General features: G+C 44.1%; 1 protein-coding gene across 2 annotated transcripts in view; it reads right to left on the reverse strand.

Moving 5' to 3' along the window:
* ATXN1 (ataxin 1) overlaps positions 1-27,347 on the reverse strand; it is a 211,905-nt gene that overhangs the window by 155,272 nt on the left and 29,286 nt on the right. For both annotated transcript variants that reach the window (XM_059815402.1, XM_059815403.1), the window contains exon 2: positions 1,566-1,691. The gene's annotated coding sequence lies outside the window, so the exon portion shown is untranslated. The remainder of the gene's footprint in view (positions 1-1,565; positions 1,692-27,347) is intronic.

Below are 27,347 nucleotides of genomic sequence, written 5' to 3' on the forward strand. Positions count from 1 at the left end.
AAACAGGGCTCGCTCCAGAGAGCAAGCCATTTCCCCACCTGAGCCGCAGGGATGGGGGCAGAGAGGGGAGGGTAAGAACAGTACAGCAGCGGTTTCAGACAGATTTGCATTAATACCTCATTTCACAACTACAAAAATCGCCTCAGTCTCCTACTGAAAGACTCTTGTATTCCTGTTTGGGCTCACAGTCCCTAGTGCAAGACCTGCACGTAAAAAGGAGCTGGCTATACTGATTTGCACAAGTTTCGAACTTTTTGGATAAAATCAGGACAAATGCCTACGGGACTATTACAATTTCCCAAGCAATGGCTCTTGTCCACTGACCAGAAAGGAAATATTTAGCTCCCTGCAGCGAGCCTGTTGATTTCAAAAGAAACTTAATAGCTCTATTCCTACAAAGCAAATACAGAGCAATCACCAGGGGCCAACTATGCTCTCCTCTCTTCTGAAACCTGGTAAGCAACAAATGTCTGCAAATGCCACCAGCCAAAGGGTTTTGATGTTCTGCACATTCGTGGGACTGCATCCCCTGTTTCTTCCATGTTACGTGTGTCCTTTTGATTCTGCAGGTTTCTTAGAGTAATTTTGTCTCCTTCAGCACACTCGTGGGGCAAAAAGGAATAAATAATTTGAAAATTTTATTTAAGGAAGAAGCTGGTTGGTTTTAGTTTTCATTTATACAGCATTTTTAGTAGTTAAGAGAGTTTTACAACCGTAACATTTTCTCTTTACTAGACAAAGACGACTCAGAGGTCATTCTTTTCTAATGAGAGAAATGAAAACAAAAAAATGAAGACTGGAGGGAAAAGGTGAGTTTTTCCCCGTGACTGCCTTTATCAAAAAAAATTAACTCAAGACAACACAATTCAGCCTCAGTCAGAGAACTCTGAGTTCAGCTGCTGTTCAAATATCCAAGTGCAATTTGCAACTTCAGTTATGAAAGGGGACATTATTTTCTTTAAACTCTACTTGTTCACAGACACACTGATGAAGCAAATAAGGCAGACATATTATTAAAGCTGGTGTAGGATTTACAGGGTCTGTTAAGTGTGGTATTTCAATGAGGTGTTTAAACATAAAAATGAGAACTGTGTACTTAATACAAAAATATCACTTAAGAATGCTGTAAAATCAGATTACTCATGACATTATCACCAACAGTGCGAGAACTGGATATGCATTCTTCTGGCTGTGCGTTGTATGTTCTTCAATAGCTTTCTTCTGCAGAGTTCCCATATGATACAGATTCCAAACTTGGAAAAATTTAGGCACATGCCTAACTTTCAGGGAGAATAGTCTCATTGATTTAAACAGGGTTTAACCCTTATAAATGTTAGAATGATTGCCTGTTTGCAGGATTGGACCTCATGGGGCCCATTTTCAAGAAGACAAGTGTGTTCCATATTTTAACTGCTGTTTCTGGGTTTGCCATTAAAGTTCTCTCCCTCCCCCTCCCATCTGTTTTTATTGCCTTCGATAGAAATATCACGACACTCAGAGGTAAATAATGATTGATTTAATTACAAACTAACTGTAACTTATGACAAGACCCTCCAATCACTTACCTCAAATCACATAAGTGTTTCAAGATGCGATTGTAAATCTCCTTTTTCCCCCCTCTCTCACAGGAGATGTTGCAGCCTTTTTTTTCTGATGTTTTGCATTAAAACTCTTTCCCTGTGCTCCAGGATCTTGAACAAAAACAAAACAAGAAACACAGAATGAAAATGTCATTTCAAGCGACTGGTGGGTGGCTCAGGGGAAATCCCTGACCTTTCTCCAATGTATATTTCATTATCTAAAGCAAGTGTGATAACTCCCCCCAGCAGAAACAGCATGAATGCTCTTCTGTGGGCTGTACTTTAAAAAAAAAAAAAAAAACAACAAAAAAACCACCAAACCCCCACTACTTTAGACCATTCAAAAACATGTTATTTTTAAAAACTGTGAGACAGTACACCACAAAGTATTCCTTTAAAGCACAATCCAGTATATACCAGACTCCACAAATCTATGAAGGTGAGAAGGGAAGAAAGCCCAGAGATACGAATCAGAAGAAAAATCATTCTGTAAAGTATCAAACTGTTACATGGGAGAGCAATCACCAGTTTTATTATTATTACTACTACTGTTATTACCACTAATAATACGTATACAGCCAACTCCCTAAATCTTCGCTGAGTTACTGTAGTATTTCTGTAGTAGCGGCGTGGGGGAAGTAGTAGCCGTGCTGGAGAGGCAAGGCAGCGTTAGCACTGCAAAACCCAGCCCGGCTGACGAGAGAGGAAGGAAGGGAGGAGGAGTGATAAAGCAAATGAGTAAGAGAAACTGGCAGGTCTCTAATACAATCAATTTTGACATTCTCCACCATCACCAAAAAAGGGCTGAAGGGTTTTGAATTTTCAGTGAGCGCTGCTACCAGAACGCGTTCTCGCCGCCCCGTTTCGCCCTCCTCCCTCTCCCGTACCTGCAGCACGGCAGGCCAGGAGCTGGCTGGGTACGTAAGCCTCCAAACCAGGCTCTGTCAGCAGGAAAATCCCCTGGCTATGAGAAGCAAACGCTGCCAGCCAGTGCAGAGTTCACTTTCCCTCTGAGAGCGCAGTCTTGCATTTGCGTGGCCCCTCTGGATTACAGGCATCCCAGTTATTTCTCTACAAACAATTTTTAGGACCAACAACTATATCCATTTCTTGCTCTGCAAAAAGCCTGAAAGACAACCATTCCGGGGGCTACACCTGTGACTATCCCCACGGAAGCCAACAAACTTTCGCAACACTGCAAAGAGGAGGATTAGACCTTGCGTGCACGTAAACCAGACTGCTTTGGTCTTCTCCCTCAGCTAGGACAGACAGACAGCTCTGAATAATATTTTCCATTGCTTTTAATTAAGAAACAGAGACGTTATCCACAGCCTTCTGCGGCTGTACGTACTTCAGAAAATACAACTTTTCCAAAAGCGGTCAGAAATTCAAAAAGTACAGATTTCTACATCGCAGTTTATTCCCACACACACACCCCCCCACCCAAAACTCAGAGCAAAGACCAACAGACAAATAAGGGGGAAAGTGGGCTTCCCTTGACACCTGCACAGAGACTGCGCCCACGTCACCACTCCCTGAAGCTGCTTACGGTACGAACAAATCCAAAATACGCCGTTTAAATCGCTCTGCTCCCCCACTCCCCCATGCTTGTTCTCGCTTACGTGGTGTTGCTGCTTGCTTCAAGGAGCCTGCTCTCACTCAACGTGAGTAAAGGTTGCAACAGCCAAGCCTACAGACTTGCAGGAAGAGGACAAAGCCCTCTAAAGCTGTGACACAAATCCAGAGAAGGCTGAAAGTTCAAAGCGAAACGAGGACACTCTGTCCATGACTCATGCCACCTAGAAACCATTCTTAATTTAAGAAAAGTGTTAAAGGGATTATTTTACGGAGTGTCACCCTGCTGAATCAACGAGGTTCTGCCTCGACTCAAATACAAGGTGGCCGGGGATTCTATTTTAAGATCAAAATCAGCATAAAATCCTCCTGTTCTCACTTACATACTTACATTTTTAATGCTCTCTTTAAAGAGACAGATAGTGTTGTTTGAGGGACAGATTCCCAGCAATCCTCCAGGCTTTTTGCATGACCTATGGGCAAATGCTATGTGACACTTCCTGAAGGGCCGAAATAGCTCTGAATGACCCTTGAGCTTCTACAGTGCAACTAAAGTATGACAGTTTGGCTCCTAATGCACATTGTCACTTAACCCCAATTTTCCCGTGCCTCAGTTTCCCCTTCCTCTACAGCAAAGATAACAGTATTCCCCCATCCCAGAGGGCTGATGTGAGGAACACACAACACCCATGCTGATTCAGTGGATAACCTGGTAACGCGGACAAAGTTACAGATCTTCTAACTCATGTGAGGCTGAAACTTCACGTCCACAGAAAAAGACCCTGTAAACCAAAACGAGGAGTGAGTCATCAGCACGTCCCTCAAACTGTTTTGCTGGATAGTCATTTCACTAGTACGACTGCCTTCTCCTGGGTGCTCCCAGCAAGCGTGGGGGAGACTGAATGGATTCACTGTAGTCACACAACAGCTTTACAGCTGCTGAAAAAAGGCCCATTGTAGCCCTGCATTTTACTATCTCAAGTAGCATACATTAATTTGCTGTACAGCTTCCATTACCCATCTGATCCTTACAGAAACAGAAGCAGCAAATCAGGGTTTGCCAAATGAAAAGAGATTTAACTGCGATGGAGGACATTTTTTGGCTTTCTGAAAAAAGGGTAACAATTTACACAGTGGAGGATGAAACAATAAAAATTCAGTGTAACAAAAATACTTTAAACAGGTTCTGCCCTTTTTTTTTTTGCTACATCATGATACTGTGAGCCAAATTTCACGGTCAGAAAGGAGCAGCCATACACACGTGTGCTCTTCCTGCAGTCACTGTCCACTCACGGCTTGCACCTCTGTGCCTTTATGATACTTGCTCAGTAACCTGAATGGTATCAAAAACCACTGCGAACTCTTAAAACAGAACTATTCAGTCGCACGTACAAAGCCTCACTCGACAGCCAGATATGCTGGACTTTGCAAAAATACATGCGAGTAGATTTTTACAGTCCATTGCTAAATGTCTTGATTTTTCTCCATAGTGTCTGGGAGGAAGGAAGGACAGTCCGGAATTAAGCACATTCCTCCCAGCAGTCAACTACTCCACTCTCCCCCTTCTGGAGAAAGGAATGCAACTTCAAAGAAATTAAAGGAGTATTTTGTCAGCTCTTTAATTCTTCCCGGTGCAATAAATGAGGCGGTGCTTGGCCTCTCTAGCCCCCAGCGAGCCGAATGAAGGCTCACTCTGAAGTACAAGTCCCCCTTCCTCCTCCCATACACGCAGTGTTAACCCTGCTAGGGGCAAAGAAGCCGAATCCGGCCAGCGTCCCCCGAAAACAGCAGTACACCACACCTGCAGCACGCTGTACTGCTGACCCCCAAGAATTAAATGACGGTTGATCAGCACACATCTCCCCAAAATGCAGTACATCCCTCAAAAGCTACGAGACTGGACAAAAATCACCGGGTCTTTTTCTCTGCTTTCTGGCTTTGGAGCCACAGCACCGCCACAGGTGCTGTGCTGGTCTGCTCTCAGAAGGCAAAAATATTTGGCTTTTCAGTAAAGCTGAGACAGACAATACCCTTTGCTTTGGCAGCCTGGGACCTTAAGAAAACCTCAAATATCGTAAAAGTAGCAGCCTGATAAAATGCCACCAATGGGACCCCTCTTGTCCCCCAGCCTTCGCTCATTTTGCAGTGGTGCCTCTCTCGTAAGGCCAATGGAGCTGAACAGACTGAGCTGATTTTTCCATTCTAGTCAACTTGTACATTCGCTACGTTAGCATGCCTTAACTCTGATCAGAACTGATGAAAAGCCACGGCAGTGGAAACAAAGAATGAAGTAAAGAAATAAATCAAAGCCCAGGACAAACAACAGAGAAAGACTGGGCTCATGTTTTTGGATTTGGGCAGGCTTGTCCACCTCAAAGCCTGGGCAACAGGCACGACGGCCAACCTCCCTCGCCATCCCCAAGGGCTCCGGGGTGGGCCCGGACAAAACCACCGTGGTACCACCACGTGTGATGGAACGGAGCCAAGGCCAGATCAGAGCAAAGTGGATTGCTAAAATAGGATCTCATTTTTGGGACTAGCTATGACGGCTGGAGAAACGGTGGCACCAGGCTCTCTGCGCGCCTCCTCTCACGGGGACAGGGACTCTTCCCCGGTCTCACAGAAACGGGCTTACTGCCCTCCCTTGCCTCTGCCAAGGATCTGGCAGGCTCAGGCACACGCTCCCACTTGATATTTAGTCTTTTTCTTGCCTTCTGCTCGTAAGCACAAACACCATAAAGTCCTCTCTTTCTGTAAGAGCCGAGAGTGACTTTATCTCATGATTTTTGGAGCTAGGGCTGCCTGCCCTCGCTCACTGCCCCTGTGCCTTGACGCAGCCTGTTTATCATTAAAAAGTGACGCAGAGCCACGCTCTCCTGCTTACCCGGAGGGGTATTAGGTCTTTCCAAGTTGTAATCACCCCGGCCTCACCAGGCGCACCCTCTTAAATCCCAGCGTCTGCGCGTAGCATGAAGGTCCGAGACTGACTGCACCACGAGTCAGTGGCCTCGTCCTGCAGCAGATGACCCTGCCACACAACTGCCTGTGCTCACCGAGGCGCAACCCTCCTTGGCTCCCGGCTTCTGAAAACCAAGAATGCCAACGGATGAAGAGCTGAATACCACCCACCCACTCTCTCACTGGCCAAGTCGGTCTGGACAGTAACATCCTTTTGTAAAACTTCAATGTTTTGCCCACGAAAAGCAACAGGTTAGTGTGTCTCTCTGCTAAAGGGCACATATAGTTTAGAAAGAGATGTTAAGAAAATGACGTATGGCACGCTTTGCAATGTCCAGATACATACTGAGCTCTTCAAATGCAAGGGCTCTGGAAAAAAAAAAAAGATATTTCATATTCTTTGGGACAGATGAGTGGTATTTTTTCTCCTATTACCTTCTGCTTTACTTACTCCAGCTCACCTACCTTCTAGCTATATAAGGCTGGATTTTGAGATGAAAGATTGAACAATCAATATTCCTTATACATTTACGTATCTCCAATGCCACAGAGTACAGGACGCTTCAGCAGAAACCTGTGGTGACCTTTGTTGCAGGGAACTTTGGAGGCCTGACCATAACTTTTTTTGGAACAGAAATTTGACTAAGCCACAACCATCCTGGCACCACTGTAGTTTGGTCTTGCTTTCTGAGATGAGCAGGACTATGCCAGCAGCTTAGCCAGCAACTAAAATCTTCCAGGCAGAGGAAGAAATGTTGTCCTCTGCCTGGATTCAGTGAGTTGGTTGGCTACCAAAGCTGGTTGACTTTTGTAGCCAGATTTACTCCTTCAATCAAGGAGAGACAGGACACTGAGAAAGATGAAGCTTTTGTGTAAGTCTACTTGTTCAGACTTTTCTTTTTAAAAAACCCCACATCATACTACTGCTTCTGTCGTCTCTACTTCTACTTCCTTTTCTTCAGCACAAATCATGAGGTGAGCACTTCAGCAAGTACCGGGTTTGGTAGTAGGCTCTCTGGGCTGCCAACTGTCAGATCCAGAAAGCAAGACTGTCAACATCTGCCAGACCGGCTCTCGCACCTACTCTCTTAGGTAACATCATATGTTCTTCCAAGTCAAGCTAGCAGTAACATGACATTACATCTCACCATGCCACATGTTCCTTCTCTGCTTCAGGACGCACACCAGAAAGAGCCTACGCACCTTTAAATAAAGGATGCCCAGCCAGTGTCTTATGACGACCAACAGCCTCAGTTCAGTGCAGTATCTGACCACGGTCTATAATTTAAGGGCATGAGCACTGTCTCCAGGGGCACACACTCCTGTCCCCAAGTCAAGCACAAACTGCTAGACATGGGTCATTACTGGTTATGCATCTAATGTGCCCGTGGCATTGTATAAGCTCCTTAAAGAAGATACGATCCTTCTTTCGGTTGAGGATTTCTTCTTTCTAACTTCTCAAAACAGCCTTCCTTCTCTGAGGCCTACTCACACCAACCTTCCCCTTTCAGTAATAACTACGAGGAAAAGGGAAGAACGAACATTAAGAAAGAAAAATTATGAAATGTGTTTTACTAACTGGTACAACTACAAGATCAGACTACCGAAACACACCTTCCTTTCCACCCCTTCGTCCCACAAGGTCCCTATAGGGCACGGCCACCTTATTGCTTTTGTTGACATCAAGCATGTAGCTTTTGAAGCAAGTCTCCAGAGAATCCGTCCTGCCTGGGCTTTTGGTTGCATTGTGGGGTGGTCCTGGAGCATGTGAACTGAATCCCTCTTGGGAGGAACTAAACTAGAAGCATCACATTCTCCAGAGCAGGCAGTCAGCAGCACCAGACTGCTCAGAAGTAAAAGCAACCCTGAAATGTGCCTGGTGTGACCCTCAGGACCCCAGCACCAAGTTTTTCACTACACAGATACTCTCCAGTTGGTCCACACTACTTGCTAGTGTAGGCATAATCATAAAACCCAAATATTCTGCTGTCATTCATCTTTATGCCACCAAAGAAGAAGGTGGTATTATGATATTCTACTGTAATATTGCAACAGTGTAATAGTGGTAGCAGCAAGAGCGTCTTGAAGTGAAGAATGTGGAGAAGAGAAAATAGATCAAAGTAGTTTCAGCTACAGTAACTAACCTAATTTCTGTAGTTTTACAATGCATTCTTCTACTCTCTAAAGTATTTTCTCTTTGTCCTGCACCAAAATAGTAAAGGAAAAAGTAAAACAAACTGGATAAAAATACAGAAAGAAGTACTACCTTTCCCCCACTAAACCCCATGAAAAATAATAAACTTTAGGCATTAGTTGTAAAAACAGCCAGCAGAAAATTTTAGGCAGTGGTGCTTTTTAAGGTGACTATGTTGTCATCTGAGCTTATGTCAAATATCCTCTGGTATTTTTTCTCACAGTGGATCTTATGTTCTCTTTCCAAACGTCATTAAAATGATCCCATAACTAATTGAAGTAGTAAGACAGTCATCACACCTTTTTTCAGTGCATGAAAGGCTAAGAATCCTGTGATGTCCAACTTTCTCAGTTATCTTTTGCCACCTATTAAGAAGTACCTGCTGATCCTACGGAGGTTTGCAGGCCACATGGAGGTCTGTAGGCCAGTGGCTAGAAGCCACCTGTCTACACAACCCACATGTGTTGAAAACATTGTTAGGAAGGGGAGAAGGATCTTTTCCTCATAAGCTGGTTGTCCCTCACAGTAACAAGAGCACAACACTCAAGAGTTTCACTGGAAGTTGCTGAGAAATACCTTGTGATGGACACCTCCTTGCATTCCCGGTGCAGGAAACCAACTAAACCTTGTTGTTCAAGTTTTGTTAAACAGTCCTGGACCAGGCAGCAAATCCGTGAGCAAGAGTGACACTGACCACTGTGCTGAGGACCTGGCCGAGGGCAAGGGACATGCTCTCCTAGTACTCGAATACTTCTTGAAAGCTTCTGTCTTCCTTCACGTGCCTTCTGCTGGTCCTCCAGGCAGGAGACAACTCCGAGCTCACTGCGAGCAGGAAGCCCAAGCGTAGAGGAAGTATGTGTAAAATCCACAGTCTCACTTCACCACCGCTGTCCATTTTCATGAATGAAAAGGGCAAAGTCAGTAGAGGAAGCTGGGCCCTGTCACAACTGCTACCATGCCGTTCGTCCTCTCTCTTCAAAGCACTGTGGATCTGTGTTCGTTTCCTTCAAAGATAATTGTTTCTGTGTATTAAACCAGCCAGGGACACGGTTTCTAATGTGGTTAATTTTTAAGACAGCACAACTTTGTGCCTAACTCCTCATCTTGCATTTTCGAGAGCCATCTAACAAGGTCTAGAATTTTTAATAACTGATCTGTGTGTTTAAACTGCATTCACTAGGGACTCTATGCACAGGACAGAAAAAGTGAGTGGTCCCACGGGTTGGGCTCTAACCTCCCAGCTCAGCTACACAAGCCAGGGCTGTGTTAGGTCTCCGATATAGCCCTGGTCACGTCACTTTGTTTGCCTCTCTCAGGCTCCATTTGCCTCCTGCAGAACATGGGAAACAAGAGTGAAGGTGCTGTTGCTTTAGAGCAGAGGAAAGCTGGAAACCTAAAAATACATTTATTAGGCAAGTGTGGGAGAAGTGAAGGGAGTTAGGATATTCTCCCTCCTTAAAAGACCAAGTAGTCCCATAAGGAGACAAGTCCATGAAGGGTGATTTCTTGTGGCTTTGCCTCTTGCGGGTACATAACCCCATGCACAGTAAGATGCACGCTCTGAGCAAAGCTAGCCCTGTGCTGGGAGCTCTCGCAACGGCTTGTACCCTGGTGTGCTCTCACATCTGCGGTAACACGGGCAAGCCTTTCCTTCAGAAAGGTCACTCGTTTCTGTCATTGTCCTGCATCCAACTGCCTGTTTCATGAAACTGCTAGGAGTTCAAGGTCTTCGTGATCTCAACCCGTCTGTTAAATTTAGCTGGAGCTGGCCAGTGGATTCCGGCGTTACTGCAGGGAGACTGAGAGAGAGATAGCATGCTCCAGAAAGAAAACAAACTAAAATATCTGTCTTGGACCATGAAAAATTATGTTGGACGGGCAAGAAAGGTAAACAAATGGATCTGATGTTAAAACTCGGCACAGCAGTGCCAACTCTGCAAGATTCATTAGTATCAAATCCAAGCATAGTCTTGCCCAGGGAGGTTTATTTTACTTATGCTGGTTTGAAACACAGCTTTATTTTTACTTACTGTGAATTACATTCTGCTTATGAATAATATTAGGTATATTTTCTGGGGAATTAAATTGTAATCTTTCCTCTGTTCCATTTCTTTAACACATTCAGTTTACTACTGTAACTTGTTTGTGATATTACTAAATTGCAACTACAGAAAGTGGGACAACATTTTGTTCCTATGCAAGACAGGAAAAGTTTATCTGTAGATTCAGGTACAGATAACATTCAAATCTGCTTCAGATAACACAGGACAAGTAGGTGTCTGGGGTTTTTGGGGAGAGGTGAGATAGAGCAAGGGGTTTTCCCCTGGAAGATCGAAACAAGGTATTTTTCCTTAATATGATTCATAATATCAGAGAGATAATGACGTCAGGAAGAAAGCTAAGTTTATGGAACATTCACAATGCTGCATATGGCTACGTATGTCTTATTAATTTTAGTGAACAGAGTTTGTAATCAGAAAAAAACCCCAAACCTCCGATTTATTTAGGATATTGTGCCTCTTTACATACACAGGCATGGACTAACACGGGCTGCAGTGCAGTCTGATCTCTCCAGCGTTTACTCAGACCAAGGACAAAACTGCTTTCAACCTGCAAATATTTGTCATGACAAAGCTAGCACTCAACTGTTTCATTTTCCAGCAACAACCACTGTCAATTTTGATATTATACTGTCTTTTCCAACATTCCTCAATCTTACACCTAGGGTTTCTCTTCGGTGCCTACAGCTAGTGACTGCAACACCACGTATCTCTCCCATCACCCCCGTCCTGCAGAAAATGAAAGTAACCCTTCAGCCAGTCTCTGCAGGATGACCGAGGTTTGCAAGGAAACCAACTGCACAACTTTCTTCCAAATGGGCAAAACGGACAACATCCTGCTTTCAGTAACTGGTCTATTACTAAAAGAAGCCAATGATCATTACATAATTGCTTTAAAAGAAGCAGAGCAACGTCTAAAAAGCTACAAACACACCTCCTTGTACTAGTCCCCGGACTCATATTTTATGCTAAAATGCATGTGCCTCAACATATAGGTATATCTTTAAATGTAATATAAACTAGATTAATCAACTTAAGGCTTTAAGCAAAAATTCAGAGATTTTGAAGGTCGGCAAGGACAATTACGCTCCTTTAGGCTTATGCTAATTCCTATGACAGGCCATACAATTTCAGCCCAGAATCCCCTCCACAGTGGGAATCATCCTTCCATTGCATACAAGCGAGCAGCATCGAGCCCAAAAATTTGCAGCGTAGCATTTTCAGAAAGACATCCAAACTTCATAGAAAGAATTCATCCACCCATGAATGTACTACTTTCCTAGGTCTTTTCGCAATTATTACCGGGATCTTCTCATTATCATTAAAAAGAAACTGTTCTTCATTGTTAAAGACTGAACTGTTCCCTCTGCTCTCCCAAGTTCCAATGAGTGTCATTTTCACAGAGCACTGACACATTTGTACTACAGAAAAACGCTTAATTAAAAAAAAAAAAATCCTTCCCTCTCATTTGAGTATTTTTTCAGAAGTGCTTTCCACATATCTTAAAACCTTCCTTAAATTAACATTTGCTATTTAAAATTTGTGTCTTTGAAAAAATAACGGCAGCTGATCTGCACACAAAACCATGAGGTATTTTAATTTCTTGCAACTTTTTGGAGCATTGAAAATTACTGGCATACACGAACAAACGGACGTGGATTCCCTCCGCTTCATATCCCATCGACATCGTGAGCCACCCACTGGAAGCAGGAAAACACTTGTAATTTGGGAGGTTTCCTACATCACAAGGTTTTGCTGCATACTCTCCAGAATGAGCCAACGAGGCTCTTTCAGGCCCCAAACCATTCATGCGTTTAACCTTAGGGGCTTCAGGAAGTGAGCAGGGCTGCTCAGATTTGCAAGTTAAACATCCGCAGGGCCAGAACTGTAATCCAGGCTGGTCAGCAGTACCGCTGTTAACTGTCTGGGGGAGCTGAACATGTCCCCTTTGCTCCCGCAGCTCTCCCTCTCTTTGTGTTTTCAGAAGCCAGAGGATGGATAAATGGGTCTTCTACTATTTGTACTAATTACCTGGTAGTCACAGTAGTCTGAAAGGCAAACTGACACGTCCACTCATTTTGACTGTTTCCAGTATTTATAATATTATTTCTCTGGCACCGTGAAGTAGCTGCCAATTATTACTAGAATTCGGCATGCAAAAGCTCATGTACATGAAAAGAAATGATCAAACAATATGCAACTCATTAAAGGAAGTTTATAACTCTGTTCCCTGCCCTAATACTTTGTTTTTATCTCCTGGAAATATTTACCACACCACCTGATTAGGTTGAGCTGCTTATGTATTTTGAAAATACAAATTATGCCATCAGTCATTCGTTCTATGACAGTAAACTTGCAATTACACAACTCCGCAAGCTCACGCAGTGCACCGAGGCAGGCACAACCCAGCCCCAAGTGTCAGCACAGCACGAGACTACCCAGTCTTTACTGATCTTAAAAGAAAACTGGGACAATAGAACAGCTCATGCTCTGAAGAACAGAGCTTGGACCAGCTCTAACCCTGCAGCCAGCGTGAGCAGAGCCATGTCTCTCCAGTTCACCTCTGCAGGCAAGGTAAGAGGGAAGCGCTTGCAGAGGAAGGAGTGGCTGGCACACTTTCCCATGTGTGTAACAATGCTACGTTAAAACTCATCTCCCAGAGTTGGGCATCTGTGCCAAGAAGTTATGGGAACCCTATCCTATGTTAAAACCTACTGTCATTCTTTTTCTCCTCCCTCCTCCGGTTTGCTTTTGAGCTTATGAGGATTTGGTCCTTCACATGTGTGCAGAAATGTACATCCAAGGTGTCACCCTTGGCTACCAGGAGCAAGATCCAACTCTTTTGGATTGTGATGGCTCAACATAATTTGCCCTACAATCACCGGGAGAGACAGGCAACTTAAGGACCTTAAGAAAGCTACCCTTAAACTTTTACATTCATCTTCATTTCTACCTCTCCTATCACACTTAGAGCAAAGCCCCTCCCTGCACAATACTTATAAAAAAATACTTGTAGCGAACTAGCAAGCAGAAAAGTAAGAAATTCCAGTGTATGTATAAAATTCACACTGCTCAGTATTTACTTCCAGTCTCATGTATCTATCGTAACACAATTAAACAACTGCCCCAATGCTGAACAGCTGGTTTCCTCTCTGTTGGTGCGATACACTATTTTGATTCACATGATACTACATTCGCCCAGGGCTGCAACTCATTCAGAAAGCTAGCACAAATGCCATGTCCCATTTAAGATCCAAATGAGGCTTTAAAACATTAGCCTAAATCTGCATGAGCCTCATGCCTGACTCCTTCAGAGCAGAGAGCATCATCTGAGCAAGCCTTTCTGCCCTCAGAAGTCCCAACCAAAGTGGTCAGTATGAGTGGCACGAGACAGGTAGCCACAGAGGACTGCTCTTCTGCATCTCCTCGTGATGCAGAAGGGAACGGCGATTGGTCCCCGCACAGATCTGCGTGGTGCCAGCAAGCTATTTATACAGCTCTAGCAGGCTGAAACCCTGCATAGAAATTGCAGCCATCTCTTCAGCTCTCAAACTGAAGAGGGGTGGATGTCTCTAATTCTGATTCCCATGGTGTTCCCTGCAAAAATGACAATCATTTTAATTTTGCGTGGGGGAGAGCTGCCAGAGTGTTTTGTACGTCTTTCTCTACACCAGCTTCAAGATTCTTACACCTCAAGGATTATCAGCTTTGTCACCAGGTTTTAGATCCCACATCTGTGATTTGTAATATGGCCACCCAAATTAAATCCAGCGTAACACTTCCCCACTAGGTCCAGTTAGTCAGTAGGCACTGCAACTTTCTCTCTTCTTTTTTTCTTAAATATATGACAATAATAAAACAACAAAAAAAAGTCATTTAGAGTCATACTATATCCCACTGTCATTTGTAATACTTTACTGTATTATTAGTCAGAGCTTCTGGTGACAATATAACCCACAAGACTGAAACCTGAGTGGTTCATACATGTCATCAGAGCCTTAGATAAAAATGCCACCTTAGAAAGTGGGAGTATTTAATTTTTTATAATACTTTTGTACTAGTATAAGACATTCACTTAATTTACAACAGTGACTTCTTTTCTTAAGGTATTTGTATCTGTTTGATCTTTTGCAAATATCTAGTTCTTTTCTTCAGATCCAACAGCGCTGAGTACTTTGAAGAAATTTTGCTAGGGCTCATTAATTAGAATTCCTACAAACCTTAAGGGTTTGGGTTTTTTGGGTTTTTTTCTTTTCTCTTTTTTCCCCAGACCAGGGCACAGCATTGCAAATGCAAAACTGCAACCCCCTGCCCGCAACTACCAAATTCTTTTTATGAAGAGGCATGGACTAGTTATGCTACTTGGTAACAGCTGCATGGTGTAGTGGCTGGTACTAGGATCTGTACAAACACAGGTCCACAGGCTGTAAAACAAAAAAGGACAAATTCTCAGTTCCTGCAGAAAGGCTAAACCGTACTGAAAACTGGCTGTGAAGGAATGCTGTGACTCAAATTCATCACAGCCACAGTCGTGGACATTACAACTAGTTACGCAGTGCTAGTAGTTACATACCAGAACTTGATTACTGACTTTCCTAGTGTTGAAAATGCTCGTAAAAATGGAACGTTATCAGAGCAAAACACATTAAAAAAAAAAAGGCACTGGAATGAAAACTGGAAGAATCAGTTCACTTTATAGCAGTTTTGCATTAGCTCATATTGCTCCACTGCAGCTTCGCTGTATTCATGGATGCATGCATGTGTATGCACGCACACACACGCACACACAATTTTGGGAAGTGGGGGACAAAGAAAGAAAGAGGTTTTATGAGCAACCAAAGAAGTAGAAATTAAAGAACTGATTCAGCAAACCAATTAAGCACATGATTAATTTCCGTTATCTTCAGTGGAGCTTGACTGCAGTTAAAGTGCTTTCTTGAATCAGAGTTCTCAAAACACAGTGCTCCTCAACCCGTTTATCTGATCATGGCTTTAGGTGCAATGAAACACTTCAAAGGGACTAAAGGTAAGGAAATGCTCAGGTTTAGCCAACTAAAGCCTTGTAGGAATTCTGCTAGTTAGGAAAAACCCCATAGTGGCTTCATAAATTTTCATCGCCTCTAGCAGTTTTTGAATAATGCAATGGTCTTTTTGGCAGCTTCATAGAGCTGTAATCTGCACAAGAAGTTCTACAATGTCTCAGCACTTCCTGGGGACTCGGAGCAGTAGGACAGCCTTGCAACACAAGCAGAGATTAATCATTTTCTAATGCACAGTAATAAATAATGTATCCCCCATAGTACATAAATTAAAGCTGTAATTCCATCCCAGTTCTGTGATGACACCAGAAGCCCAAGATGGAATTTCAGCCTCGTTATGACCAGTCAGGATGCACATTATTCCTTAAATTATGTTCTGAGAGTTGATAATGAACTGAGACGTTCTGAAGGCATGACACCGAAGAGAAGTAACGTGTAATTAGAAGCAGAAAGCAAAATTATTAAGTCAGATATTGTTTGCAGAACTTGCTAAAGTAAGCAGTAAATCCCATCCCTGAAAAGCCTACTCAGCCTCTTTGTAGCAAGGCAAGCAAAGATCACTACGACTATCAAAAAACTGAAAGTTGTTCTAGTACGACAGGAGCAATGTCCCCATCATAGTAAACAGAAAGAAACTACATGTTAAAGGTCAGGTTTGTACATTACAGTCTTTAAAATGCTGAACAGAACTCCTTCTACAACCACACACAGTATTTCGCTCAGAAGTCAAACAAGTATCCCACAGGTGCACAACGAAAGCATAAAACATCAGGAGAAAGTCAACAAAAAGTCCCAAATCCACACTCCTATTTGACAAGAAATCTACTGAACAAAGCTAAATGCTCATGATGAGAAGTCTTTTGTTATTCTGATGAATATATATATATATACACACACAGAGTTTACACACTGCAAACAATCTGAAAATTTTCATGAAGAACATGGTCCTAGAATTTTTTCTGCCAGACAATTTCAAGAAACCTTATGAAGACTCTAAACACATTTTACAAATCTAACAACAAGCATTTTAACAGACATAAGTTTAGGACTATGAAGACAGAGAGCCAAAACAATCATCTAGCTAGAGTTAACCACTGTATTCACCCTGGACTTTTGTTATCAATCCCCCTGATTTTTAGCAAATCCCGCAAGATTTCAAGTAGGTCTGGAGTCCGTTTTCTTTCAGAGACAAGAAGAAAATAACTTTCTGACCATCTTACGCAAACAAGGCACAAAACTTTACAGGATCTCCCATGGCCTGGAGTGGTTCCAGGTTCTGAACTTTTTTGCATGGTATTACTCATAATTTTATCTTCCCCCCCTCCCTCCCACCACATTCTTGACAATGTGAAAATCTAAGTCACGCTCATTCTCACTTGCTCTCCCCCCTCAGGTTTCCAGCTTACAGAGCTGTAAAGAAAAGTAAAGGAGAAGCCTAAGATTATGACAGAAAGTCAAATAAAATGGTGCAGGAAGATGATATTTTTACAAGCTGAAAATGTTTAAGCCTAGAGTAACTGGTTTTTAATATCTGAGGCTTCCCCACAAGCCACTGTATTATTTGTTCCTTACCTCCCAACTCTTCCTCTTTCCACTTCCCCTTTTTGTAATGTTACATAAAGTGTTCAAACCTGAACACCCAGATTTATGTTTCCTACATTCATACTTGAGCACCTTGACAGCAATGGTCTCATATTCAAGGGGCCACTCACCTGGAGATACCTAGTGATTTTTCTGTTCTCTTTTAATCACTCTGATAACTAGCAAAATTTTAAATCTGAATATAACTATTTATATGCCTACATCTGCATTTAAGGACACGCGTTTTCCAAGAACCCATTTTCTCCCCTTTTGCCTTTCATGACTATTCATGCAAACACAAAAGTATCTAAATCATGAGAGAAGGACAAAGAAAGCAAGACAATCAATGCCTAAAGCTCCTTGCCTCCATGGTATCTCCACAAGAAACATATCATCACCTCTAAATAGCAACCTGAAACCTACTCAAGAGACTTACATAAGTCGTGACTCAAGAACTAAAGCAATAAGTGTCAAAACTTCAAAGACACAGTACCCTTTGCTCCTAGTAGTAAAGGAGTTAAGGACTGGGAATATGCAAAGGATACCCTTGCATTGGAGAAAAAAGCAGTAAAAACTTCTTAGAGATCCATAGAATCACAGAATGGTTTGGGTTGGAAGGGACGTTTAAAGATCATCTATTCCAACCCCGTCCCTGCCATGGGCAGGGACGTATTTCACTAGATCAGGTTGCTCAAAGCCATCCATTCAAAATCATCCACACAACCTAAGCTACACATTTCAGTAACAGCAGGAGACTGCTAGAAAGCCTTCAAACAGATGCAGTCTTGGAGGTTTCTTATGCCTCAAATAACTGATGTAAGCTCCAGAAAAAGCGATAACCTAACACCCAATGTATGCCTCCATCTGCCTTTTACCAGCGACTCGGAGAAAGAGATGGTTTTCTCCAAGATCTCTTAGCTAGTAGGTTATACTGCTCGTGAGATACTGTTCATAAGGAATGGCAATCTAACACAGAGACTAAAAGGTGTAAATAAACGTCAGCTGCAAAAATCAAATACCTCTCCTGGTCTGAGCTGAACAGACACTGCTATATGGACAATGGAAGCATAATGCTGAGAAGAGAAATAAATCTGCAATGAAAAAGAAAGAAGGCAAAAACCTCCAGAAGTAAGTGAGTGGGAACGTGAGAGAGAGAGGGCACATGGCGAACTTACGTTAGTGCAACTCTGACCAATTCAGGCTCTTCCCATGCTCATCACCGCACCATCTGTGCTTAAGTATAAATGGAAGGGTTCCCTATCACGTTTTCTTTCTTTGTGCAAATAGCATATTCACTTTCATATATTCCAAGGACTATGCGACTTACTCATTCAGAAATTAATCTAAAATGATGCTTATACAATACACCCCATACTGATTCACAATCTCATTGCACTGGTCATACAAATACATACTGGAAACTGTTGTTCAGAATGCTTTTCTTCCAGCCTGGGAAGAATTATATTACAATACTTGTACTCTAAATTTAAAGACATCATGTACACCAAAGTCTGAGCACTAGCCTGTTAATTGGTTCTCCTTCCTTGCTCATTAGCTCAACACACAACACAAGACTCGTGGGTGAGGACTCACACCAGTAGCAGTGAAAAAATTTCAGTGCTGACAACCCAAGGAAAGGAGCAGGACTTCAGAACCGTGTAACTACAAGAAGGAAGAAAAACTATGATTAAAGAGTCCCTATTTCTGACACAGCACAACTCGGAATAAACACCAGCACTTGTCACAACGACCCATGTGGCAAGGACTTCCCCACCGACACCATACCCAGAGATGTGGGCTTCTCACCACAGAGATTTCTGATTTCCCTCCTGGAAAAAGGAAGGAGAAGGACGAAAGAAATCTTTTTTCACAACATTTTAAAATTATTTAACTCTACTAACTTAAAAAGACTCATTGCTAATGAGTTACTGGGTTGTTGCAATACAGGCATTAAGAATCCGAAAGCAGAAGCTCTTGCTGCCCACCCAATTATTGGTGCTGATTTGTTCCTGACAAAATACAGGACAAATGAACATACTGCTAATGCATACTGTGTGAATTATTCTGCGGTGCCATGTAGTAACCCTGACAGAAGTTCAAACAAATTGTGACGGATACGGATAGAAACAGTATTATATATAGTTTAAATTCGTATTCTGTCAAGTTTGCAGCTATGGCATGGATAGACTGAGTTGCGAAGCTGCACTACTGCCTAAACGATCTCATGTTATGCTATTAGACTAAATACTCCCATGAGATAACACACTGTAGAGGGGTGAAGTTCAGAAAATCAATTTCAACGCTGTTCTGTAAACTTCAGTATAGGTCCAATTCTCTGGTATTGATACCAATTCAATGAACCACGTTTATATTATAAGTGCAAATTGTAAGGCTTAAAAAGTCAACTGGTTAGTGCACAGCACTGAGAGCACCGTAGGGAGGGTGGACACTTACAGACAACACGCTGCCAAAACAAAGCTTTAATTTAGAGGAAAAGACTCTGGCATCTGGAGCTGTAAGAACCGCCCCGAGATAGGAACTGGGAGTACATGGATAAACAGAAGCAATGCTATGAGTCTACACAGAGCGATTTCCAAAACTCATCCTCCCACGGCTTTACCAGAAAGCAGCCCAGTGAGCTGAGCAGCAGCAGCCAGGTGCTGTCGGGGCCCCCCCCGGGCCCTGAAAGCGAGCAAAACCCCGCTCGCTGCTCAGCCCAGCTACCCAGGACGCCCATGCCCAGCCTACAGCCCGTGGGCCACAACCCTGACCCCCAAAACGCCCGATCCAGCCTGCTGCCCGCTCACACCCACCCACCCTCCAGCATCCTTCGCCCCCGGGGAAACGCGGCAGGGCCACCTCACCCCAGGGCACCTCTGCCTCCGCTCCTGCAAGCCCAGGGCAAGTCATGGAGCGAGGTTCGAGCAGGGGTTGATACGGAGCCTCTCTGAACACAGCAGATCCCACGGCCAACTCCACCTGTCAGAGGAGAGCCAGGGTCGAACCGCTGCAGCTCACGCTCACCAAGGTGACACAACGCACACCTAAACAGACACACCGAAACTGTACATATAAGCCCCCTCAATAAAAATACAGTCACGTGCATTTACAACATACAGTCTTAGTTTTTGATGTTGAAGTTTTGTTGCCTCGCCCATGCTCCCTGCGTTAAAAAAAAAAGTCTCCATTGGCTTTCCTCAATCATTAATCATATTAAACTAATAAACATTCTGGCACCGACACTGTTTAAACAGCCTTCTCTCCACCCAAAATCCACTGGCAAATATTTTCACACATAAGATGACCATCCCACAACCCTGCTTTTGAATGCTAATCTAAACTGAGTTCTCCAAGCCGCACGGTAACAACTTACTCTTTGGGATGGGGAGTGCAGAAAAGAAATGAGAGAGGGGCCTTTAAGATGAAATAAAAATAGACTCCCTTGATCCCACCATGACAGAGCCCAGACATTCCCCCTGTGGGGGAAGAAAATGTTTCTTGCTGCAGTGAGAGTTTTTATAACATTTTCTCCCCCCCCCCATGCAACTTTGCTTCCTGAAGAATGCTTTATATAAAAGACATGACATTTGGCAACCCAGCTCTGCTGCTCTGTGAAATTCTTTTGGCAAGTGCCCTACGTGCTGACTGCATTAAGCACATCAGTCTATTTATTTATTTATTTATTTCGGCAGAAGTCAGAGGGAGCAAGCCATACAATTAACGCGCAGCGCTTCTTCATCCAAAAAAACGGGAGAGGAGCCGGGGAGGGAGGGGCCGGAGCCTTTCCTTTTGGGAAACCTCATCATGGGAGAGGAGATGGTTCTCCAACCTCAAAGTGTTGCTGCTGCTCTGGGGCATATGCAGTGATTCTTGGCTCCTAAGGCATTTAGCGAACATCAATTAATTAATTAATTAAGCCTCAATTCCACAACAAAGGCAGGTATCATCACACACCTATTTTGCATATGGGTAAAACGAGCCATGGCGTAAACCTAAGCCTGTACCGATCCTGCCCAGTGTCCCGAGGCAGGAGGTGCACTACCTTGCCCTTGCCGTGGCGAGGGCCGCCCAGCAGTAACCGGCAGGAGGGCATGGCACCGGCCGCCTGCGCACTCACACTTCCTCCCTCACGCTCCGAGTGAAACCAGAAAATGGAGAAGTCTCCACACACCACCATCTTCCCAAGGGTGCAGCCACGGCGCGTGACTGCAAGGCACACGGACCTCCATCGATAAGAACCGATCTGCTTTGCACCACGACACGTGCCCGTGACGTATCTCAGCACCGTTTGCAAGTCAGGGACAGCACCACGTATAGATACCATCTGCGGTCATGTTCTCCCAAAGGCAGAACCTCCAACGGTGGAGGACTTGAACAAGCAACTCCTGTTTCCTACTCAGATGCCATGCGTTGGACAGGAGGGCCCTCCCTACATTTGTGGTTCGGAGTTACGGAGTGTATTACTTCAGGCTCACAAGAAAACAAGATGCTTCTCAGAAACGATGGAATATTTTGCTTACGATCATGATTAGCCCCGTTTATTTACACCAGGGACAAGCAAAGCTTGGCAGCACACCGCCAGGGACACCTAGCAACAGCAATTCACAGAACCATGAAGTTTTCAAGCTAAATAGGGAGGAAAGATGGGAACGGGAGAGGACGTGACATACCTGCCTAGAGACCGAAGCCAATGGCTGGCCAGTCCCACAAGCTTGGAAGGGTAAAGGCTCTGCACTCACCGCACATCCCCTATTATTTTCAGGTCAAGCTGCAAGCAAAGGGCCCAATCCATCCAAGCCATTGTTCAGGACACACACCACCAGGGAAATGCTGAAACACAGCCTGGTGCCTGCCATGGGAAGGAGCTACCGAGTCTGTAACCAATAGGACCTCCTGCAGATCCGATACAGAAAGGACTTTTCTCCACCTCAGAGAGTGGAGACAGGACTGGAGAGTCTGCTCGATCAGGTGGTACTGCTTCAAAGGCTACGTCCAAGGGCACAGATAAATCTGTAATGCACTTAGCCTTTTGAAAATTTTTAAGCAGCTTGGTCTGAAAAAAAAAGTTACATGTTTAACATTAAAAAGCGTTTTCTACACACAAGTCTGAAAGAGACAGCTGTGTGTTCTCACCATTTGTGTGTGCCCCAATAAAAAAAAAGTCTAATTTTGTTCCTAGAAAAGAAAATTGACACAGCAATCTAAACCTTTTTTTTTTTTTAAATAAAAAAAAAAATCTGGCATTACACCCCCCTCCTGTTCTAAAACTTTTTCCTAGAATTTCTGTCCTTCATTTCTAGGCCAACTTCTGTGACATCAAGGTAGTTATCACAACAGCAATATGCAAGCACAATTCTGCAAGGTTTATTCAAGGCAAACAGATTTCAACCAGATTGCCAGTTTTAGCAGGAGTTTGACGCGACCAAGGGCTCAGAACAGCAAGATACAGAACTCAGCATCAGTTAAACAGTACAGCAACCTTTGCCAATCATCTGTCCTCAGTGGAGCATAAACCAGGCTCTCCTTTGAAAAGGATTTAGGGATCTCAGCACTGAAAAGGGCCAAAGGGACACAAATCTGTCCACAAAGAAATCACTGGCAAAACTCCCCCCACCTGAAGCAAGGAAATACCAAGCCTTCAGTAGCACAACTCAACCGTCCTCTTCAACCTGGAAACAATACACTAGCACTTCAAGTGGGGATTTCAAGCTCGGTGTACCGAGTTACCGACTGCCCACGCAGGATGCATGCCTTGGTCTACAAGCTGATTCTGGAAATACAGGCCAAGAGCAAGCAAGGGAAACCTCAGCACAAGTTGTCTGAAGCTGTGGTCTCATTAGCCCAGCACACAGGCAAATTTGAAGTCAAGAGGCTTTGGATCTCTGCGCATATACTACGCATCAAGATATGAAAGATGCATGTCCTAATGCGAAATTGCACACTGAAACATTAATAAACACACTTTTTCTTTAAACAGAGGAAACAATTAAAAAAAAATTCTCTACCAAACGTATCTGTGAAGGCAAGTAAGATGAACTAACATGTTTTAGGACAAGCCAGGCAATCTCACTAGCCTCAGGTGCACAGTGCAGAGATGCTACAGAAGACAAAATTACACAGCTTAAAACTTAGTTACAGGCGGTTTACTTGAGGGGAAGGAGAAGATTATGACAGAGGGACAAGACTTGGAGGTAAAGGGTAGGGTAGGATAGGACAGAACATATGAGAGAGGGGCAAGACTGGGTTGTTTTTGGCTTCACACTTGCCAAGTGAAAAAACAAGCGTGAGTCATAGCAAAGGTAACTCAAAGTGTGATGTGACTGCAATGGAGAGCTGAGCAGACCACACTGCATGAGTCAGCAGCACAGATAAAAAGGGTGATAAGAAGCAGCAGATGGGACATGTCTTTACTAAAACAACCCTGCAGGACACAGGCCTCCTTTGCTCTAATGAAATGGTCGTGCCAAGCTGCCGCGCGCTGGCTCGTACACTTGCGATCCCGTGAATCGAAGAACGCCGTTCACGGAAGTTAGAAAAGCAGCAGGCAAACAGGTGCAGACAGATCCACATGCAAAAAAGCACAGAAAAGCAAAGCAACAGCACCCCCCCCAACACACGCACACCCTGACGAGCGCCCTGGGACACCACCCTCCAAACTGCTCAGGCAGCGGGGTGGGGAGGAAGAGAAGGGGGGAAAGAAGGTGCCATGGGGATCACGGCATTCAACCTGGCCGACGGCCAGCTTCTCCGTTCCTGCTAGTCAGACTCTGCCTTCCTGGTGGGCGCCGAGGGCAGGAGGCTGCAGCGTTGTGGCCCCCCCGGCCCCTTTCTGCCCCCCCAGCATGCACCTGCAGAGCCGGGAGGCAGCCGCAGCCGCACAGCTCATACGAGTCTCCAAAAGGGCAGCTGGGGCTATTTGCGGAGCTATGCTCCAGTATACCTGCAGCTCGGGTGGCTTTGAAAAAACTCAGGTTTAAAGCTCCACCTTTTCGTTCAGGATTGCAAACCCCGTTTTGCTTCAGGAGCAGCACATTTAGCCCCAAGAGACCAAGCACCATGTTCTCAGGTAGCAGAAACCATACAGTCATACCCAAGGCCACACCACCTGCAAAATGCAGCTGCTGCCCCGACCACATAAACGACCTGCAATGGTGGTTCTTCGCTGTCAGGACCCCTACTCTCTGCACTTTTCAAACCTGGTCAGGAAAGACAAGGGCTCTCTGTCCCCAGCTCAAAAGAGGACAGAGACATAACGCAAAGCTCAAATCGCCTTTCATCTCACTTCTTGGTTGAGGTAAAATTATACCCTGCCTGCGAGGGGCAAGATGGAAAGCAAAATGCCCTATTTTTAGACACAAGATCCTGCTTCATCAGGTTCATCTAATTTCTAAGAAACAAACCTTGGCAAAGGTCTGCATTTGAGGTGGATGAAAGATGACTTGTTTCATTTTCTTTTAGTGCAGCTCATAGCATGACTAGCATAAATCTAAGCAAATCTGCTTTAGCCACATATACGTGCCAGCTGTTCTATTTGGGAGAGATAGTCCCTATATTCTAGCAAAAAATTATATATATATGTATTTCATTTTTCCCAATCTGTCCTGCCAAAATAAGCATGTTGTGTCCAAGTACTTCAATGGAGTTAGAAGGTGTGTCTATTCCCCCCACACCAAACATCCTTATTTATAGATTTCAAAAGTTGGCAGGTATGCCGAGGAAGAGCAGTTGCTGAGCCTAACACACTCTGCACAGCAACAGATCTGTTGTAACAGATTAACAGGCAGAGAGAGAGAGAGAGACAGGAAAGAGCCATACTTTCCTTCTTTACATACGTCCTTGCTTTCAAATGCAGCTTTACAGAGATAATGACAGTAACCGCGTGTCTAAAATAAAGCTGGACCGAGAGCCAAGGCTCATGCAGCCCCGCTGACAGCAGAGCTTGGCTCTGCGCTTTGGTCACGCACTTTTCTAACCCGAGTGTGCGCCTTCCAAGAAGTAGGTAGAGGAACTGCTCTCCTACGGACATCGCGAGCATTAGAGAAGGGGGAGGGCGGTCAGCCTGTAAGAAAAACAGTGAAGTTAGTTTTCATTTCCTGTCGGTTTTAATCTTGTCTAGAGGCTTTGCTAGCTGCTACTTCCATTTTCTGGCCTGCCTGCAGAGGAACTGCTTTCTTTACTTGTCCGCAGAAGGTCCCTCTTAGCTGCCTGCAGTCAGTGTCTCTTGTGCTCCCGAAATCCACCCCACCCTGCCCACCATTCACTGGCTGCAGCAGCAGTGAATCAGTCTGCAACCACAAATCACTGTGTTGGCCTCCCCCTTGTAGCTCTATAAACAAACATACTCCTGATTACAGCCTCCAGTGGCAATCTGTTTAAAAATAAATAAATAAAAATGCACAGGATTCATGGAAGCTGATGCACAACTGTTTTTTCACAGTCTCAAATCCTTCCATTACCCCTTGAAGGGTTTGGCCATGCAAAAACAGCCTTATACCCATTTTACTGCTGGTTTTCACGCTCCGTGGGCTCTTTGATTTTCTTTGAACTCATGATGCAAGTCCTTCTACACATTTTGCAGGCGATTCCTGAAATGCACGGCACAATTTGTGTGTGGACACAGAGCGCCTGCTTATCCCAAAGACAATTAGCGACAAATTATGATCAGAACTCAGACGCAGGCTCAGTGAGGACTCCCTTGTCTTCAGCCTGGAGAAACTGCTGCACCTATGTAACTCCCAACACAGTGCGCTCAGGCCCTCAGCACTGAGGCTGCTAAACGGTGACGAATCAACGACAAACCATTACTGACGGTTTTGCAAAAAGGTTCCTACGTCTCTTGGCCACAGCCACCGGCAATATACACACTTCTGCACATCCGCTTTCGAAAGGAGCCATCAGATGCACTCATCCATCTTACCCAAGACACAGCTAGGCAAGGGTGATATCCTGCATCAAAGGTGGCTGAGGGCGGGTGTTAAGATAGGAGAGCAGAAGGCAAAGGTGTAAGTCACAGAGCACAGAGTTCATCTTGCTAAGAGTTAACCAGCATGGTACGTGCTAGGAGCAGTAACTTCTACCCCTGTGTGAACTATGACCAGAAGCAATGCCAGCAAGTGATGGCTAAAAGAGATGGAAGAGGGGGAATCACCTGATCCTCAGCCTGTGCACATCTCTGAAGATTTATCTCAGCACCACATCCTTAATTCCTTCCCCAGTTTCCAAGAACTGGCCTTCTATATACACACTGGAGAAAGAAAAGGAGTTTGCCTAGTATCTTTACTTCCAGCTCGTGTTTGCAAAGCTCCCTGGGAAGAAAACAGCCAGACTCCACAAGTGATCGGCATTATCACACTTGATCCACATGTGCCTTCAGCTTGCTGCCTGCCACAGGACCAACAGCCATCGCTGCAGTGGCATGAAACGGTAAAGTAACGTTTCGCTTGCCTTTTACATAGCACGTCAGAAAACAAAATTACTAACTTCATTCCTGAAATCTCTCAACAATGCCCAGTTTCACTTCCTCATTTACAGCTGGATGAATTTGAAAGACAGAGTCACTTTTGCAAGATCCAAGAACGTCACCAGGAACACAACGGCAAAGCCCCAAACCCTGTTCCTCCCCTCGGTCTGCTACACAACCCTCTTCTCTCCCTCTGGGCACAGTGGAGCTAGGTCACTACCTTCCACGTACAGACTAATAAATAAATCATTTCTCTCTCATGCATTTAAGTACGTAAATTAAGACATATTTTAAACTAGGTTGTGACGATCCATGTTACGTTCAAATACTGCATCTATTGAAACAGTTTGAATTAATTTTTTAAGTCACATTTCAAGAAGTATGTGGTTTTGCTGCTGAAGTCTCAAAGAAAATCAAACTTTGGAACTGATAGCAGTTACTGACTACACTTCTTAAACCAGGCCTGACTGACATCCTACATCAGCTTGCAGTAGCAGTCTCTTCTGCCAGGCCAGATAGGGTATCTTCTTCATTTCAGTGCACTCAGCAGGCGGAGTTAAATATTAAGCTCAAACAGGAGAAAGGAACTGGAAGTTGTGAAAGTAAGAAAATAGGGAGTTGAAATAATTCCTTAACAGAAGTGATGTGCAAGACTTCAGGATCTATGATTCCCAAAACTCTCTAAGATACTGTGCCCCCCCAAAAATACTGACTTAATAACTACAATTAACTGTTCCTTTTAAAAACGGCTTAATTTTAATGCAAAACAGGTTTAATTTTTTTCTTCTTTTTTCCCCCTTCTATTTCCCAGCTCCTATTTTAAGGAGGCATTTAGTTACGTGACAGAAATGTTTCGAAATCTCCTTTTTCTGTTTTTGCTGAATGTTGATTTTCATGTGA

This window comes from Gavia stellata, chromosome 3 (genome assembly GCF_030936135.1).
Source record: "Gavia stellata isolate bGavSte3 chromosome 3, bGavSte3.hap2, whole genome shotgun sequence".
Classification (NCBI taxonomy): domain Eukaryota; kingdom Metazoa; phylum Chordata; class Aves; order Gaviiformes; family Gaviidae; genus Gavia; species Gavia stellata.